Raw genomic sequence first — 20,199 nt, 5'->3', positions numbered from 1 at the left:
AGAGTCCCTTTAAACCAGACAGAGTGACATAAAGGGGCTTTTCTGTAAAGGAGAATTTGGTCCATCAGTCTTTTTAATGCCCACAAGCAGGTGATAACAAGCTGCAGTGCATTTTACAGATGGCTGGCAGCACGTAATACAGAGTAACACTCTGTAAATAGAGCCACTACACTGTGAAGCCATCATCAGGTGATGTAAACTGTCAGAGAAATAACGCTTTTAGCAGGGAACTTTAACACAGGGTTTAGGTTATGGATCATCTTTGGGCTTTCACATATGAAATTTTTCCTAACAAATGCAAGAGTGTGACTTGGCCTTAACTGAGCAGTCAGATCAGATGGGAAATATAAAGGAAAATGTGTTATTTACTCTGTTTTAAAATTATACATAGCGATCATTTTGCTGCAACCCTTCAGTTTTTAACTTGTTCTGGACCTGAATATGATCACCACAAAGAAAAATTATTCAGCAACAGAGAACCCCAATATTGTTTTCTCTGTGTCTGTGTCCCAGCTCTTGATAGGTTGTGTCTGGGATCTGATCTGATGAGACCATCAGATCATCCAGTGTCTTCCCTTTTTCGTATCTTTCAAGACAGGATTGCATTCCTCTTCCACAAAATCGGAGAAAAATATCTGAAGAAAACCCCTGTATCAAAGTCCCACCAACACCTACAAGCAGTAATCCTGGTGCATCAGTGGACAGCTCTCTTCCTTCCATGCAATCCATCCCAACATGACATGGCAAAGCACTGTTGGTTTCTGATTGCCCATGTATTTCACCAGGAATGGAAAATGCTTCAGAAACACTTCAATCACTAAGGTTAACCAGTTATTTCATGTTAACTTGAGCACAAGTGTAAACACAACCAAAGAAAGAAACCAAAGAAAAAAACCAAAGAAAGAAACCAGTCAGACGAGATGGGGAGGAAGGGTCCATCCTGCCCATTCTCTAAATGGACTGCTGGCACCTTCAGCAAATGCCAGAGTGGCTTTTTATGCCTCTCCATAGTCTCCCCATTCAAACATGATTCTTCCTTTCACAAGCACAGTTTCTCTGTTGCCATAGAAGAAAGTGACCTTCAAAAAAATCAACCATGACAAGTTTTTACAGTAATGGGACTTTTGTTTTATGAGCTTAAATTAATCGTGTAATCTTATCTGCTGTGGAGATGTGTTTGTGCTCCAAAGCTGTTACTGCCTGCAGCAAGATTTATTAAGGCTCCAGGATTTGGGTTCAAAGCGCATGAAAAGGGCATCCTCAATTTGAAAAGCCTCTTATCTGATTAATCCCACTATAAATGATAAGAAGTATTTTACATTATTTGCGTATTGGAAGCCCTCTGCCCATGAGTTTTCATCACACCATAGAGTCAGCATCAGTAACATTTGCTCAGAAGATCTTCTCCATGTGTGTGCACCTAAAGTCTCTCCTCCTGTAATCTGTGTCTTCCATTTGGCACTCTCTGGTGCATGAAGACACAATGCACTGTCTTCAACAGTCACAACATCTCAACCAAAGCAACTGAGAATGGATTGCATGATGTAATGAGAAGTGCTCTGCAGCTCCTCCCTAAAGCCATAACCACAGAATCACGCAGGTTGCACAAGACCTCTGAGATCACAGGGTCCAACCTTTGACTGACCACCACCATGCCAACTAGACCTTCCTTCCCTCCAAATAGATCAAAACTCCCACCCAGCTTGGTGCTGTCCATGAACTTACTGATGGTACCTTTGTCCCCCTCATGCAGATCATCAGTAATTATCGTATATATTTGATTACAGTAGTAATTATAAGAAAATTGCTGTGATTCTTGGGAAATTTCTGATGGTGGACGAAGGCCTACTGATCTGCAAAAAAAATAGTGATCTGAGAAAATGCATGGCCAAACTGGGCTTTCTCACTGTGACTAAAGTAAGACTTCACTGAAAATGAAAACCAGATTTTGACTGGATGTTGACATTTCATCCTCGTGTGAAACCTGGCAACAGATGAGGGCTGGTGAGACTTTTGATCTTCTTAGAGCAAAACCAGGTTTACAAGTAAGCCACAGAATCCTGAGGACAGGAAGTAGTAATGCGTAATTTTCAAAAGGTACTTTGCCTTTTGAAATTCTAAATCCTATTGACTTTCAGTGAGAATTATCATCACATTTTCATAAGCACTTAGGAGTGTATGTACCATTTTCAGAAGTCAAACCATTATGAGCTTAAAGTGATGTGCATTTATGTAAGTCCATAAAACTAAGTTCCTTTACCTCTGCTGAGCATGGAGCTAAAGGTTCCTAAGCCATCTCAACAGCTATGGAAAAATTAGACAGGAGCCTATCAGGCTAATGAACTCAACCACCTGAAATATTATATTCTCCTAATTGCCCTGTATAAGTCTGACCACACTGGCCAGGTCTTCACAAAGAAATTAACCTGGAAACCAGAATATAGGAAGACAGATAGTGTTAAAAACCCAATCCTCTCTTTTCAAGCTCCACCTCATCATGCTGATCTATTAGATCCACACATCATCCTGGCACTGCTCTCCTAGTGATGGCTTATAAAGCATTTGGCTGCAACAGAAAAAAACCCCAAGGAAACTATTTTCTTTTTATATAATTATTTTTCAATGTTATAGATTAAGTATTTAATTAAAACAGAAGAACACAGCTTGGAAAACCACAAGAGAAGGACATGCATTAAACCTTGGTCTATACTCTCACAAGCTCACAGAACTGAGGTGCCTCAAGCTGATGATGAAAAATGAAGACAATGAAGAAATATTTTCCCAGATTTCACCATTTCAATATCTCAAATGTGCCAGGTATTTGCAGTTCCCATTTAAGCTGCCTGTCCACTCAGCAGTAGACAAGGGCAGACCTGGGTAGTAAAAACTGTGAGAACAACTGAAAGTATCGTCAGTAGCAGCATCTCTCTCAGCCACAGCCATGTCCAAACAGAGCTTTTCTGACACTCCAGAGTACATCAGTGACCAGACTGATTTTCTGGCAATCAGTTCATAAAGTTACAAATATCTGAAGCCACAGTTTCAGATTAAAGCATGCTCTTGTCTCGCAATAGCCCTTCAGCTGTTCTGATAAGATAGCAAATTGGGTCAAAGTATAAATATGCAATAACGAAACATAAGTTGCTGATAATAAGAATACTTTAGTTTTCACTCTTACAAAACTGTGTTTCTAGTTCACATGGTGGCAAAAATAATCTTCTGAGACAGGTGTGGCTGTAACACATATCTTGTTTAAATCTGGGAATTAAAAGCTTTTTGGTTATCAGTACAGTAAACAGCTGTGCTTCCCAAACCCTTAATCTTACTGCAGATCTGTTTTCTATCACTGCATTTCTCTACATCATGATTTTCCCCAACCTGATTAACCAATGAGGCTGATCTTATCAAGAGATCAAAGCAACACTGTGAAAAAGGTGCCCATGCTGAAAAAAAAAGCATATTTCAGAGCTTACATGGGAGGAAAAAAAACAAGTATATTTAAACAGACAGCTCTCCAGGGACAGGGAGGAAAAATATGCTCTGAACCAACTCACCACATAGATGATAAAAATAAAACAGGTTTGCACTGGACTTGTCATTTCAACTCCAGATGCGATTAAAACCGCTTAATCAAGAGTACACACATTTTATCACAAAAATAAAAAAATCAGAAAATGCAATTAAAACTTGCAAGCATTGCTCTTCATTTCTACTTCAGTTTTAAGAGATCTAGATTTCTGCACTGATCACTCCTTGGCTTACTTGGCAATCTCTGTCCCTTTTTTACCTATTGTCTTGAGCCTTCTTTATCCTTGATTGATTGATTCTTTTTCCTTTACAATTAACCTTTCTTCACTTGCTTAAATGTTGACTGTTTATTTTCATAATTGTGCGCCCAACTGCAGACTCTCAAATTCCTATCCAGAATGTCTAAACAAGAAGAGATTTTTAAAGAGCAAACCATTCAGCAGTACAATTCCTCAAAGAACCCAACTGCTGTCAACACAACTTTTTTTAATCTAAACCTGTGGTTAGATTTCATATAGGAGCTCATAATATACCACTACATTTGTGATAAATCTATAAATCCATACAAACCTCACCAGTCAACTTGGAAGATGAAAGTATGGACATGCTGTAAATTCATCCATGTTTAGAAGACTACAACATTTTGGCCCAAGTGGCAGCAAAAGAATGAGATTGTGATCACAGCATCTTTTATTGTTTGGTCCCACAATAACAGAAATTGGGGAGGCAGGTGCCCACAAGACACAGAATTTCTACAAAGCCTTAGTCTGTTTTGGGCATTTTAGTTGCAGCTTGGATTACTGTCTTCCTTAATCTCTCTGTGAAATAGCAAACCATTATGTCCCAAGGATGCAAAAGCATCGCTGTAGCCCTTTTTTTAATTTCAATTATCCACCCAAGAGTAGGCTACTATAATTCCTCACTAATGTAGCATCAACAGGGTCATCAACATTTCAAAGTGTCAGAGGCTGAGCCCATTAAAAATACACTCACAATACTTTATCAAGGGCTTTTTCTTTAAGCATGAGAATAGTAAGCAGACGGAACCCCTACAGTAGCTAATCCTCCAGACTTTCACTTAAATGAATTAATTAACTTTATCCATTAATTTGAGTGGTTAATACCAAGTCATAAAACTGAATCCAAACAAACACAAGACACTGGGAAAAAAAGTTATCAGTTATTACCCAGCCATTTTGGATTGGGTCAGGCACATATCCAGGTAATATCATCAGATTTATCCAATGCCTCTCCTTGAAAATCTTGCATGACAACTTCAAGCTAACCAACCTAGAGTTACAAAGTGACACCTAAATAATTTAACAGTCCATAAAGAAAGATGTACTGTTTCAAGACTAATATTAACTAATATTTGAAAAAGACAATTATTTGAGAGTCCAGATGATTCATGGACAGTGACTAAACTACTATCAGCTTTGTAATGAGAAATCATCTTCTTTCTTAGACTACCTGATATTTGGAATTGAGAAAGTGTCTTGTTGGGCAGAGAACACAATCATGTTCCTACCTCCTGTAGTTAAAACTACAGCAATCTCTTCCCCATCATCTTTAACTGCTGGTGCTGAAATGGCTTGGTCTTGGCCTCATTATTTAGTCCAGTATGAGTAGTGACAATGTGAAGGCAGACTGAGAATATCCATGCAGTCAAAACAGAATATTTACATTAAAATGACTGCATCTGATGGACATTCACTTTCAAGATCCTGGACAGGGCTGGGAAACAGAAATGTGAAAGCCTCAAAACTGGACACATATTTAAGTGCATCCTCCAAAGTTTCTCAGTGTTCTGGAGTGGGAGTGATCTTGTGTCTCCATTTAGGCTTATTTGAAGCAATGACAATTAACAGCCTGAGAGAATTGTTTTCAGCTGCACTGCAGGAAGCTACTAGGGGCAGACAGAAATGGCAGTGCCATTTACTCTCCAGCCATTACTGTTGATCAGTCCAAGTTTACTTTTGCCCCTTTTTTTCCAGATAGCACTAACTTCTGGCTGCTTGGTTGGATGGTACAGGATAAACCAAAGTCTCATTCACTGGAAAAATATTTTGTATGCCATCCTTCCAGACAGTCCAAAACACTCAATTGGGTGAGTTCTTGAATAAATTTCAGAGTGACTATTGTCATCATTTATCCTCCAAACTATCTGTGCACTCAGAGGCCTCAGATGAGAAGATACCCCACTGTGCCCCACACCAAAACCCTTGCACTGGGACACCAAGGAGCACAAAGTGAGAATGTAGGGTGAAATCCATGAGCAAGTTAGGAAGCAATTTGCCACGCAGCCAGCACGCAGCAGAGCCAGGACCCAAACCCAAGCCCTGCAGAGCTCCAGTTCCCACTTCTAACCACTTCCTCATTTAGGCCATTCCCTTTGGAATAGACCCCACCACATTCTTTCCATGTTGCAATTTAAATTTCAAATCCTTTGCTGCATTTCATTTGAAATAGTCCAGTTTAGTTAGCATTTCCAAGCCGCACTTGAACACACATGCAATTAGCAACTCTTTTATCTCACTCTGATAGCACAGTTTAAATAAAAAGAAAGACCCATAGAAACATATAGAAAGATAATTCTGCTTCCCACTCCTTTGTTTGAGACATACTAGTTCTTGCAAAAAGTATATTATAAAGACAGCTCTGTGTCTCCTGACACTGTGCCATTTGTGTCATATGGGCATACAAAATAGCACAGAACGCTGTGGGTGCAGACAGGCGTAACTGAGAGCAAACTAAAAATGATAGTTTGGGGGTTCATGAAACATGATGGAATTTTTCATGTTTCTATACTGCCCTTCCCCCCCACACACTTCTATGCCTTTCATATCCTAGCCATAAGTAGCACTCTGATAAAGTCAGTGGTACGAAACGCATTGACTTACCATGCCAGAAGCCAATTTCCTGAAATACTGTAAGAAAATCTTCTTTTACAGTACATCCTCCAGAGAAACACTAATGATTAGCAAACTCCGCTAGTGGGAACCAAACATGAAATCTCTCCCCTTGTCTCCCTAATTTTCATAACTTACAGCTTCACTCTCTAATTATAGACTCGTCCTTCAAAACAAAACACTCCTCTGCTTCCATACTCTTCTTCTCACCATCATCAAGAGCAATGTAATTCTTTAGACTGATGGACTAGTATCAGAAGAAGAGGGACTAGTATAAGAAGAAGAGTGATTTGATTATATTTAAAAGCTCTACTTGGCCTACTTTTGGTCGACTTGGTCTACTTTCTAGCATTGGAGTAATGTGTTTTCATTAACTTATATGACAGATTTAAACAAAATGCCTACAAAGATATTCCTTACCTTACCCTGCACAAGGATTGTTTTATCTAGAAAGCCACTATAAAATCAAAATGACTAATCCAAGATGATGACCCCAGTTTCAGAAACATCTTGAGTCAGTTCTTTTAAGTGGAGATCATTCTCCATTTACCAGACCATTTATCTGAGACACCCAGTTATCATTTCTCCCCTTCCTCAGTTAGAGGATACAGAAAAAGCAAGGCAACAAGATGCTACCCACAAACCAGGAGGAATAAAACTGGACCTCTCCACTATTCTTTCAGAGTTGATTAAACAATCTCAACACAGAAACAAAGTATAACACATCATCTGTAAAAAAAGGTATAGTCATCCTGGAATATGTCATTATAATCAGTTAAATTACTATTTACATTTGTTGGAGCTTTGTGATTGTTAGCATCTTACCTGCAAGGATCATAAAGAACTATTTGATTAGTCTAATTTTGATTCATGTAATTACAATCAAGGTGATCTCTATTGCATAACTACCGAATACTTTGTATTTTCCAAAATAATACTGAATTTAGGTCCATTTGGGATTTTCTGTGATTTCAGGCAGAAGACTCTACCTTTCCAAAATCTAGAAATCCAGCACAGGGGGATGTTTTGACCTGAAGTTTCATAACTGGCATGCTGGTCATTTGTTTTTGGCTTGCTTTGTCACATGCCATGCACAGTGCCCTGCAGAACTTTGGAGCTGACACTGCAAAGCAGCACCTGGATTTAGGATCTTCTTTTAAAAAAACAAACAACCATGACAACAGCACCGAAAGACTGGCAGAATCACTTATCTTTTGCATAGGCCAACTATCAGCAGGAGAAAAATCTCATTCTCTTGTTTTCCTCACCACTCCTTTACTACAATAAGTTTCACAGGAGGACTAAATGCCTCCCTCTATCTCAGGGACAGCAGGAGCTTCCCCTTTTCTCATTGCTACTGCTTTTTTGACCAAAACAAAACACAAGAACTAGGTGTTTTCATGTGCCTATGGCTCTTTTGTGGGACACCTAAAGAAAAGAAATTGAGGAAGAGCATCAGGGGCAGTCTTACTCATTCACCGTCCCATTCTAATCGCAGTAGTACCCATAATTTTTTTCTCCAAAATTTATTTAACCTGTCCTTAAAAACCTCTATGTCAGCAGTTTATGTAGCCCTGCTGATAGAAAGCTTTTCCCACTGTCTAACATAATATTCCTCCAGTGGAGTTTAAGCCCACTACTTCTTGTGCTACATGTACTACACTCTTCTCTGAGGCAGCCACTTTATTTTGTATCATAAACTCTCATAGCTATCTTGTCTCTAGATTAATCGGATTAATTCTTCCAACCTTTCCTCACCACCTGTGTTCTCCAGATCTCTGCTCTCCACTCACTCCACACCTCCATGTGGGGTCTGGAATGAGACAAAATGCTCCAGCTGCAGCTATACCAGTGCCAATCACAGCAGTAAGGTTGTTTCTGGTGCATTGCAAGCTATGTTCTTGTTTATGTTACCTTGCTATGATATATGATATATGATATATGATATATGATATATGATATATGATATATGATATATGAGGACTATGATGTCCTCAGCTGCTATTCAGTTTGTCATTTACCATAACCCCACATCCTTCCCTGGGAGACTCCAGCTAGCTGTTCATTCATCTGCTCATCTCACACATAATTTATACCTCGTCACAGGACTCTGTGTCTGTCCTTGAACTGAATCCCACTTAATTCAAATGAATTCTTCTAATTGGCAGGATTCTTTTGAATATTAATCCTTTCATCCAAGTGCTTGCAGCCTTTCCAGCTGTGCATGGCCTAGAAATGAAGTACATATTTTCTAGTTCCTCACAAAAATTAGTGTCCTATGAACTGACAGGCACTAGACCTAGCACACCCTCCCAAGGAAACCCACACACTGCATTGTCCTCATTTCACAGAAACTCACAGATAGCTGCTCTTTGAGCCTCTTCCCACAAGACTACTCTCATTTTGTGTCTTTATTTTTCCTAGGAGAAGGCAGTTCAAAATAGTATCAAGAAGCTCTCCTGCAGAGAAAACACAAGTTGCTACTTCCTTATTGACACTCTCTGCTGTCCTAATATTTTGGTTATGGTTTAACACATTTGGGCGTATTAACACCTCATTGTATTCAAGATGGTTTGAGCTTTTCAGCCCACTGTTCTTCTAAAAACTGAAGATCTCTGCTTGTCCCCCCACCCCACTGCTTCCATTTTCAAAGCTGTTTCAAGTGCTGACCCTTTCTGGAACCTCATCGATCTTTCACCAGCACTAAGAAGTAAGCCTTGATGGATAATAACTGAGTCGGCAATTCTCCTTTCAGCTCTAACTTCCCCAACTAATTCCTCTAATTTAACCTGAGCTGTAAGCCATTCTCACCAAGGCTGGCTCTAGCACCTGCCTGGTCATTGCTAAGATTTTTTTAAAAAATAAAATCCAAGGAGAGGAAAAAAAAAAACCAAACCTCAAAACCACTAACTGGCTGTCCCTGATATCAGCTTGCTGTTCAGTCAGAAGCTTTATTCTGTTTGCCAGCCGGCTCTAGAGAACACAACCTGACCTTTCTTGTTTACCTTGAAACTTCCTGCTGGCTCAGCTCCCACCACGCTGTGGCTCTGTGAACAACCCCACAAGCTCCCTAACCCTCCACCTGCACAGCATCATTCAGCCATGTGATTTATCCCACTCAGTCTCTGCTGTGGCTAATTAAGCCATCTTTCTGATTGCACATAAAAATGTTCAGGTCGTCCTGCTAGAGGCAAATATCTTTATTCGGAGAAGAAAAAAAAAATTGCTTCTAGAACAAAATCTCTAAATAAGCCATGTACTCCAAGAGTTCAAAGTAGGTTTTTTAGGAGCCAGAACCTAATTCAACTCCTTTAATTTACCTCAAGCATAGGTGAATTAAGTCCTCCTATTATTCCACTCCAGATATACTCAATGAAATTTCAGTAAAACGGTACATAAGCTGTTTCTTTCCTTGTTATGTTTCCTTATCTGTAGGGTTTAAGCTATTTATATTATTTTCTTCACTAATAAGCAGATTTGTCAAAAATACATTGACAAGAAATTTTAATTAGAAGAACAATTTTTTTCAATTAAACATTTCTCTCCACTACATTTTAACCCTTAAAATGTGAGAACCAAAAGCTTTAACACCTTCATTGGAATAAGCATCTGATGTAATCAACAATAATGACACCACCACTGACCAAAAATAAAACTAAAATTCTAGAGACAAACTATGTAAATGGCCAGTAAATTTTTAAGGAGAAAAGAGCCAAAGAAGTTAAATACCTGGCTGCTCGGTGTAATTACCTTTGCCCTCGTTCCCCACAATTATATAATCATATTTTAAATTAACTCCTCCTTATGAGCCTTCACACCTGGGTGTCAGCTTTCAGGAGCACTCAGCCAGAAGAGCACACAAGGACTGCCACAGTTACTAATCCTTGGGTATAAACCATTAATAACACATTCGTTTTAGAAAGAAAAAGGTGGTGCTTTTCTTGGGGGGGGTTGAGGGATGGTTTTTAGCTCCCACCAACAAGACAAGCAGTGAGGTTTGCTGTCACCTCAGAGGAGACACAGCAAACCACCAAGGTCTCACAACCTACCTTTGAAATAGAGTTTCAAAGGTACCTTTGAAAGTTTCAAAGGGCCTTCCTGCAAAGCTCAGTGTCACCAACATCCTTGACAAAGCACCTCTCCTCTGCTGTATTAAGAGGACCTCCCATGCCTATTTCCCTCACCAAACTGTACAGCTAAGACCAACATTTTGAGGAAAAATCCAGCATAAACTGACATGGAAACACGGATGGACTAAAGCATAGTAGAGCCTGTGTGTCCCTGCAGCAGCTCCTGGGAGAGCCCAGCCTGGCTGCCCTTGCCCCGGTGCAGGGAGCTGCAGGGAGGTCACACACAGGGCAATAAACTCTGGCATTTAACCACGCTGCAAGACCCAAGGGCAGGAAATCTTGGAGTGCTCACGCTCTCCCGGGCAGCCTGGAGAGAATTTCTTAGCTCCATCTTGTGGGCAAACAAGCTGCTGCAGGCTCACAGCCATTCGCTTTTAATAGTCACTGTTTTTATGAGAAGAAGACATTATTAAGGAAGACTGTTTTCATTAACAGCAGTTTTTGCTTTTCCTGGGAAGAATTCCATTTATGAAGATTAAAACACATCACTGCTGGCTGGAGTAATTTCCTGTGTATCTCTTTCTATTCATGTTTCAGCTACAGACCTGTATTTACCTTCACAGGTCCCAAACAATTGAAACTACAGTCCCAAAAAGCAGCCACCTCTCCTGGGACCCCGAGTACTCTGGTGACAGAAGTCATGAAGCAATTTATGAACAACTCCTAGGCAGAAATGGAGCAAACACAACACCTGCAAGAGAACTGTCTGCTGTTACCACTAAGCACAACCACGGCAGAGTCACTGGGCTCCCTTTCTTCCCTCATTACCCAGGGATGTGGTTCTGCTTGGAAGAGTGGAAGGAGTCATAAATTGCCCTCCCACTGTGTATGTTTCCTGAATAAAGACCTTACCTCGCTCTTCCCCAGTGAGACGGATGAGAAGTAAATGAGCTACAAAAAGAACTTATGACAAAGAATTCAGCAGCTCCTCGGATTTGTCCTTGCCCACATGTTCCAAAAAATTATAAACTTTACATAGGAAAAAGGCCCAGTGAAAGGAGGTTATAATACATGGCTGCATTTTAATTCATGATGGATTTCATTTGTTTATCCCACTGACAGGCTTTGGAAAAATTCTTCATGCTCTGTTGTCAGATATTTTTATACTTGAGAAACAATAGAGGTCTAATAATTGAACTAAGGAGCAAGACAGTCCCAGGCATTTTGTCTGTGCACCCCAGCTAATGACAGAAGCGAAAAGAAAATATTTAGTTAAGTATCTTTGTCTGCAAGCTGAATGAAAATCAACAGCATTAATAACCCCCTTTAAGACAGACATATGGACCAAAGCCTAAGATCGTATCTCTGTAATTGTGATTACAATAGGTTTCTAGTCACTGAAATATGTGTTCCAGTTTAGCAAGGTCCCTGCTGTCACTATTTTTTTTTTCTGAAGTTAAAGCAATAAATAGTTCTGCACTCTTGATTTCTGGTTTAAAAAAGAAATAATCCTATTTCTATTGCTATGGCCTTTCCAACATCAGAGTTCCCTTCTGTCCTTATCCTTTTTATTACACTTGAGATAATTTATTACAAAACAATAATATTTCTCCAGCTCACAACCATACACTTTCAATAGCAACTGTATTTAATTACATTTAATAACATCAACTTATTTCATTTAGAGCTGAGTAAAAATGGTTTCCTCTCAAGCAAATCTACTCCTTACACTACGTTTAGTAGTTATCCTGACCAAAAAGCAATTTTTTAATTCCTGAAGATGCAGACTTAGCTCATCTTAGACTTGTCATAGCAAAACATTTTATAAAGGGAGATACTGTCCTTACTGCACAGGTGTTGGGGCAGCTGAGGCACAAAGAGATGAAGTATTTCACCTCAGGAGGTGAAAGTAGGAGCACAGCCCTTCTGATGGACTTCTGATGCAGTACCACACCCCACAATGTGAATATAGACCCTTCATGTACTCTGTTGCTAAAGCTGCTTGCTGTGTAAAAGCTGCTCAGTTTGCAAAGGTTCCTACTGCCAGCTCTGAAAAAAAGAACAGATTCTATTTAAATTCAGCTACAATTTCTGCTTGAGCTCACACAGTGGACACCCTCCTGGAAAAGCAAGGCTTGCCTCTCGCTTGCTCATTAAATGACATGCAGCTGTTTATTATCCACAGTATTTTTGTTTCTCAGAGGAAAAAAAACTGCCTAACTGTGCAGATATGAACTCATATGTGAACAGCAGTGATGAGTCAAATCATGAAATTTTACTTGTCTAACCTAATTGAATCTACCCCAGACAGTAATAACACTAAAGAAAAAAACCAGAATTTCACAGCCTCTGTTCCCTTTTTTATAAAAAGCTCAGCTCTGAGTGTAATACACCAGGGCAATATTTGAATGCTACAGTGCACAGATGCAGTCACACAGAAAATTAGAACTCTCCAAATAAAAAAAAAAAGCAGCTATAGTACATAACTGCATCAGTACCAGTTCAAGAGTGGAAAAGTACTTCATCTGCTTAGCCCCTTTCTACTCTGTTGGTGACGTCAGTCAGGCACTAATGAAAGCCCAATTAGCATATCACCTTGTGTGTTTGAATGTACAAGTGGAGCAGCTGATGATTCTCTTCTGAGATTTTAAATAACCACCAAAGCTGAGCCAGAGCTGCTGCCTGGTAGGGAAGATTTAGCTTCACAAAATACCCAGTTCCCTGTGCAACACAAATAAATGTGCCAATGGCAGAAAAAAACCCCAACCCAGAGCAGAGGCATTTCTCTGAGGAAAGCAGCACAAACCAGCTCCAATTCTGAACAGCATCCATTTGGCCCTCATTACAGAATAAAGGTTGTCATTCCTAATTGAGTTTGAAAATGGTATTGACTATCTGCTCCCAAAAATCAGGGCACAGACCTTGGTTAGCTTTAGGAATGCAGCACCCTTGTCAGTGCCCTGCCAACTTTGCAGTTGACAGTGACTGAAGAGCAAACAGCCATGGGACAGAAAGTGCATCCTTCTCTAAAAGAACATGCTGCAATCAGCCAACATAGAAGAGAAAGGGAATTTGCAGACCATTCAACTTCAGACATTGACTGGACTCGCTGGTAGGGAGAGATCTATGTTCTATGATTTCAGGGCTCTATGACTCCCTCTGGTTCCTACTTAGCCACCAGTGTCCAAGGGAGGACAACAATGTATGGCTCTCATCCCATCCTCCTTACCTGAACACCTGCACCAGCTGTTTGCTCCCTCAGCACAGATGTGAGTGATGCCCTCCAGGGAGCCACAAATTATTCTCAACTCAGCACTGCACCGAAAACTGGCACTGGATTTCAAATTACCAAAATGAATAGTAGGGGTGGAGATAAGACATGAGGGTCCAAGAAGAACCTATTGAAGCACTGCAATATTGACAGAAAGGAGTGGAAAAATGAAAGGCCTAAGTCTGCAGTGAGAACTTGCCTATTAAACTCCCTGTACACAGACTGAAAGCAGGACCAGAGGCTCCTGCCAGACCTTAGAGAAGCCCTAAAGGACACCACTGTTTTGCAGCATTTGAGGGCTAGAAACTGAAAAATCTGTCTGTGTCAATCCAACAGCAGTGACAGGGAAGTGCAGTGCTCTGAGCAAGAACTTCAACCCTGACCTAGATAAAGACTATCTAAAAGGAACAGGAATTCAAGCCCAGCGGGACTTCCTTGGAGTCTCTGTTGAAGTGACAAGACTACTTCTGAGGTTCAACTGGATTGGTAAAGTGCTGGTGTCGATCCTTCTGACTGAATGGACAGAAATCAAACCCCAAGCACAACAAATACACCAAGAGCAACCCTTCAGTTCCCATACACCCCAAAGAGCTTCTGCCCACTCCCTACTCCATTTAGATACTGAGTCTTCCTGTCTGACTGTGGCAGTCATGGAACACAAAAAAGCCCATGACCATCAGTGAATGCCTCACAAGCAGACAGAACCACAACAGATTTTAAAAGGCTATGTTAAATGAGAACATGTCCTTGAGGGATTTTCAGCCTCAACCCATGCTCTTACTCATAGCTGACCATATCAACATATGCCAGGTTTTGCACAAAAAAGGCAAAATGCTAACAAGTCAAATAGCTAAATAATACTGCATTAAAGTCTTTATTAAACATGGCTACAGTGTATACAAATGTAATTAAAGCTTGGGTTTTGATTTGGCAAGCATACTCTATAAATAATCTCTGTTTCACTGTTCTTTCTCTTCAGTGCTTCATCAAACTCAAGAGATGTCCTTCAGCTTCTCCCCCACCCCTGGGATTATCAAATGTTTTATAGCTCTGCAAACCTTAGGACAGCCAAACACTGCAGCTGTAGATGAAAGGGAATTATCTTCAAGGTGCTTTCTCTCAGCAGTATCCTCATTTTCTTGCCTGGGGTGGGGAGACTTACCAGAGAGCCAGGATGAGAGAGCAGGGCCCCATTCCAGAGTGCAGAATAAGAACACAGACTCAATATCACACCTCCTTCCAAGTGCTGATCAGTCTTCTAAATGATCTATGGGAAAAGGAGACAATATTGAAAAACTTTAACACCAGAGTGAGCTACTTCTTGCCAAATTACATATTTCATCTTATCATTTCTCATGAGAGATATTATTTTGCTAATTATGTCTAATGATTTTTAAGGCAGAATTTTTCCAAAAGATTTTACATTCATTCTCACAGCACTAAAAAGAAACTGTCATGTTGATCTAAGCCCATATTTAACCTTTGTCCAAATAAAGAGGGCACAAACAGGTTGTGAGTTTAAAAATCCACACATCAACAGAAATATGTTCTATTTTCCATCCCACAAAAAACCCAAATCCTTGTCTTCTTTTGAAAACTTCCTTTCATTAAGTCATAAATTAAAGCAGACCAGAAATGTGAGTTAAGCTGACCCCTTTTAGCTTTCAATAAACTTAGTAAGCAGCAGAAATCAGGAAAAGGAACACCAGATGCATAAACAACATAAAGTAAAATTAACATCTAATGGTATTTATTCCAATACTCAGAATAGCATCCAAGATCAGCATTTTTAAACAATCATTCTACAAATTGGAAAACAAGAGTGTCTCCATAGTATTCTGTATGTATGTTTTTTATATCTTCTGGAGAAGATATAAAAAACATAACCAATCCTCAAGTCTTGATCAGTTGGCAAATCAGTTCTGGCAAAAGAGTATTTGAACAACGCAGCAATCCTAACTGGATCTGCATTTTTGATAAGTTTTCTTTCCAGTCTTAGAATCTCAAAATCCCCCAGAAATACCTAGACAAGATCAAAAGCAACGGCAGTACCATAACCGAGGCAAACATCACAAGATCTTCTACCCAGAGTGATTTAGAGACACTGGGTGTAAGAGATTCAAAGGTGCTTTTGTCCATTTTCAGGCCATTAACACCTGCAGAGTGGGAGTGAACTGCATCCAAAGGCACAGGTTTGCATTCCTGATGCATCAGCAGCTCCAACTAAACTTCCGAAATGTGCCCACTGTGCCCTGCAACAACACACAGCCAGCTATACCCTCCCTTGTTCTAGAGGAAACAAAATGTAAATGCAGTACAGTCAGCAGTTTCATGCAAGTAAAATGAAAGGAGAACTGAGCTTTCTCTTTCAAAATCGACAAAGTGATTTGCAAGCTGTAATGGAGAGTTCCTGCTTCCCCTTCCTGGGGGCTGGATAATGCATCTGCACGGGGAGTATCTGGAAGTCTAGAAGTATCTACTTCTCAAAGACTGCTACTTAAAATGACTAATCTGAACCAATGTAACTACACAATTGATTCTTTATTTGCTTCCAGTGGTTGCCCTTATCGACTTACAGTGTACTACATTTCTAAAAATCATAGGGTTCTTTGTTTGCTTCCAGAAAAAAACACTTATTTCAGATAATCTTGCCTCCACAAAGTTATTTTTCAATTTTCTTCAGTCACTACTGTGCCTTCAGGAATGTCTGATTACCCATAAAATGCCTTCTGACAGCTCAGATTCATTACTAAATTACCACATTTTAATTTTTCATGTGCACAGGGCAATTACTTTTATGAATGACTGCCAGAAACATTTCACTAAATCTGAATGAATTTTTAAAGGATTCTAATTGCCACTTAGCTGCCCCTATAACTCATGTTTTAAAGGCTTTCATGTCTTTCGGTCATAGTTACCTGTGTTCAACATAAGCATGTTCCCTCTCACATTTTATACCACTGAAAATTATTTACATCAGAAACAAAGAAATATGAAGCTGGTGGTGCTATATAAGCAGATAGACTGCACAGTAGAAATGATTCATAGCCAAAGTCTTGAGAATGAATAATTATCTGTAACCCTCACTCGGAGCTCTTGCATCAAGTTACATTATTCATTTGGGTTTTGGCAGGAGAAACTAATGAATACCAACTTGACAGACACCTTAAAAAATATAAATTTTTCAAGTAGCTGGGCCAAACTAAACTTTTAATATGTCCATTGAAAGAAAAACAGAGGCACACAAGGAGTGGTTTTTTACCACTGAAATTTTAAAAAGCACAGATACAAATATGTATTCAGAAAGGGCAGGTGAGTTTTAAATTAGACCATTAAGATGGGTTGGAGTTCTGACTTGTGTCCCAGTGGAGCGTCATCAGGAAATTTCATTAGCACAGTCTATTTTTTATGCCAAGGTTGCTAATGAAAGTGATAAACAAGATCAGAAATAAACTAATCACTGATGAACTCCACCAACAAACTCCAGACAGATGTTTCTCTTTCAATCACCACATTTTGTGCACGTTCTCTATTCAGTGACTTGCCCACATCAGAGATTTTTCTATTTTTCTTTTCATTATCACTGTTCACTATCAGTTTGTAGAGAGGCATCAAATCTAATGCTCCTTTGAAAACCAGATGGATTAATGCTTCTTTAATTCTTTTGTCTAGAGAGTCAAAGATCAGGATAACAGAAAAGAAACAGAAAAGGATGTCTATGATGTATTCTTGTGCAAAAGAAATGGAGTTTTTATCACTGAGGTCTAAAGGAGACATTTGAAGAAGATCCCATCAAAAGGGCAATGTTGAAAAACAACCTCTAAAAATGGCTTGCATTTCTTAAATTATATGTGAAGCAAATACTCCATTAAAATCAAAGACTCTTTAATTACCTTGCTGTTTTTTTCACTGGCTGACTGCAGAAATGTGGGCAATCCAGTGAACTTCATCTCTGCTCCCTTTTTTTTTGGGGGGGGGAACATGTGGCAGGGCCACTTCTGTAGAGAGTTTGGAACCATCCAATAAATGTGCTGCAAGCCATTTTCAAGCAATACTAATCTTCTGCAACAGCAAACCTATTTCACTGTGACCTTCAACAAAGGCCAAAGCCTGAGGGATGGTTGCCAGCAGCAAGTTATGCTTCGGCATCCAACCTTGCACAGGATCCAAGAAGGGTTTTCATCTGCATCTAAACTCTAATTAGCAGCTCTCAAAGCTGTGTTTGATAACTTTATTCCAATATTCAATGTCAGCCCTTAATACTTGCTCATATTACTGTCCAAGATACACAGCTCTGGATGAAGAATTGCTCAAAAAAGGTGAGTCCAGCAAAAGCTGCCACCTGCAAGAAATATTCCACTGTATCACAGAGGCAAGGACAGGTCAAACCAGGCTGAACCTGAGCCAAGGGAGCAGTAAACTGCCAGTGTTATTCCGTGGTTCCCAGCGCTCCCACTGACCTAAGTAGCTTAATGAATCCTGGTCTTCTGATCAGATCCAATACAGCTGAGCTGGGCTCTGGCTGAAGCCTTGCTGGCATGCATAGATACAAATAAATGGTCTTTAAGTGTTGTGGAGTGATGTAAAAGAATTCCAGGTTGCTAAGAAAACTGTGTATGTACAGGAAGAGTTGGGTTTTCTCCCCCCATACATTAGGATACATCGGAGCATTTCTAATGAGCCTCAACATTTTGCAAATCAGAGTCCTACCCTAAAAACTGAAAGAGTTTGAAGTAGCTACCTCAACACATTCTCTTGCCTTCTCTCTTCTCCAGCTTCCAACTTTAAATTCCTCCCAAATGAGTCATACTGAATGTCCCTCCAAAAACTTTGAGGGTTCTGTCCCTCTTATTCTGAGAAACAACTTTTTTATTGCAAAGAACACCATTTATGCCAATTAACACCTTGTTAACCATCGTAACAGAAAGTTAATTCAACACATTTTGCTAGGTTTTCCCAATTACAGTGGTATCTATTTGAAAAACAGAGGGTAGTCCCTTTGAACTGTCAGTCATGTTGCCCAGACATTAGGTGCATACATTTTTTTCTTAAAAATATCACAGTGACAAGAACAAATGCCAAACCTGAATGGTGCCTGTCCTCATTCCATGAGGGGACCATTTCTTCCCCATTACACGTAGAGTGTAGCAGACTGTCCTAGGCAGAACAGAGCAGACGAGAACAAGCAGTGGATGCTGGGGTTTAAGAGCTTTTACCCGGCCTGATTATCTCACATGCATTCACCTGCTCTCCTGACAGCCCCTCCCCAAAGGAAGATCACTGCTAGCCTGAACAACGTAGGCAGGAAGTTCTTTCAGTTCTTGCTATGCATCTGTTTGCAGCCACCAGCCTCTGGCACAACTGGCCAGGGTCCCTGAACGTCCCTAGGCATTTGTCTCCATGCACCTCACTGATTTCCAGGATCTACACGAATGTCCAGGATCTGTTCTCCAGCCAGAAATCTCCACCACCATCTTTTTATGTCATCTTCTTTTCAAGACCACTTCTTCTTTTTGGGAAGCCACTCTCCTGGCTTTCTCTTCTTTCCAGCACCCAAGCCTGTGTTTCTCCCAGTCTAAACCAGGACAAAGTCTAAGGCAGAAGCACAACATCTGATCAGCCTCTTAATTGTTGGCTCTTTCTCAAGTCTGCTTATAAATAGTAGGGTTTGGATTTTTAATTGGAGGATTTGGGAAGTGCCACTACATTTTAGCCCACATACTATCAGAATTTACAACGGAGCAATACCAACTATAGCCAGCAAGGAGCAAGCTGCTGCTTCAGAGTTCAAAAGTTCAGTTTCAGACATGTACACAGGCCCAGTTATCTGCCAGCTGTGTGTGCTCACAGTTCAGGCTGTTTCTTCACCTAAGACACAGACAGATAGGTTATAGCCATGCTGAGGCAAAGTGAAATCTGCAGATCACTTCCATGTAAGAGCCACCTCTCTCAGGAGACCCAGATGGTAACTGGATTAGGTCATGTGTCATCCCCTAGTCTCAGTTAACTCCCCACACGTGCTCTGGAGTCAGTTCAAAAGAAAGCAAATTGCCTTCATCCAAAAGGCACTGTAGTCTGTGGATGGATTTCTCTACTGAGAACAACTGGATCAGGCCCCAGTCTGGGGCTGTCACAGTGTCTGGGTGTTTGTCAGGGCTGCTCCACTTGCAGCCACAGCAAAGCATTGGCAAGGCAGCACAAAACCACAAGTCTTGATTCATTATGATTTTTCATATCTCAGGAGGAAAGAAGCAATTAAAAGTATCATAAGAATATTCCCAAGTGGATTTTAAAAAGTTCTGAAGTTGGTTAAACCTTTTATTCAAAGCTGACAATGGTTATTCTGAATAGCTCAGAGTAGGGAGATTTAAAGGTTTACGTAAGGCCAAATGACAGTCAGGAAAACCCAGAAAAGCTTTAG

At 40.1% G+C, this 20,199-nt stretch overlaps 1 long non-coding RNA gene across 2 annotated transcripts in view; it reads right to left on the bottom strand.

Annotated features, from left to right (window-relative positions):
• LOC146439193 (uncharacterized) overlaps positions 1–19,696 on the bottom strand; it is a 36,766-nt gene extending 17,070 nt beyond the window's left edge. For both annotated transcript variants that reach the window (XR_014850697.1, XR_014850698.1), the window contains exons 1-2: positions 18,863–19,696; positions 14,941–15,045 (exon numbers count right to left, since the gene is read on the bottom strand). This is a non-coding gene — a long non-coding RNA (uncharacterized LOC146439193). The remainder of the gene's footprint in view (positions 1–14,940; positions 15,046–18,862) is intronic.
• Positions 19,697–20,199: the final 503 nt, after the last annotated feature.

Source organism: Lichenostomus cassidix, chromosome 3 (genome assembly GCF_008360975.1).
Source record: "Lichenostomus cassidix isolate B80296 chromosome 3, HeHo_3.0, whole genome shotgun sequence".
NCBI classification, from domain to species: Eukaryota; Metazoa; Chordata; class Aves; order Passeriformes; family Meliphagidae; genus Lichenostomus; species Lichenostomus cassidix.
This window is presented reverse-complemented; position numbering and strand designations above follow the sequence as displayed.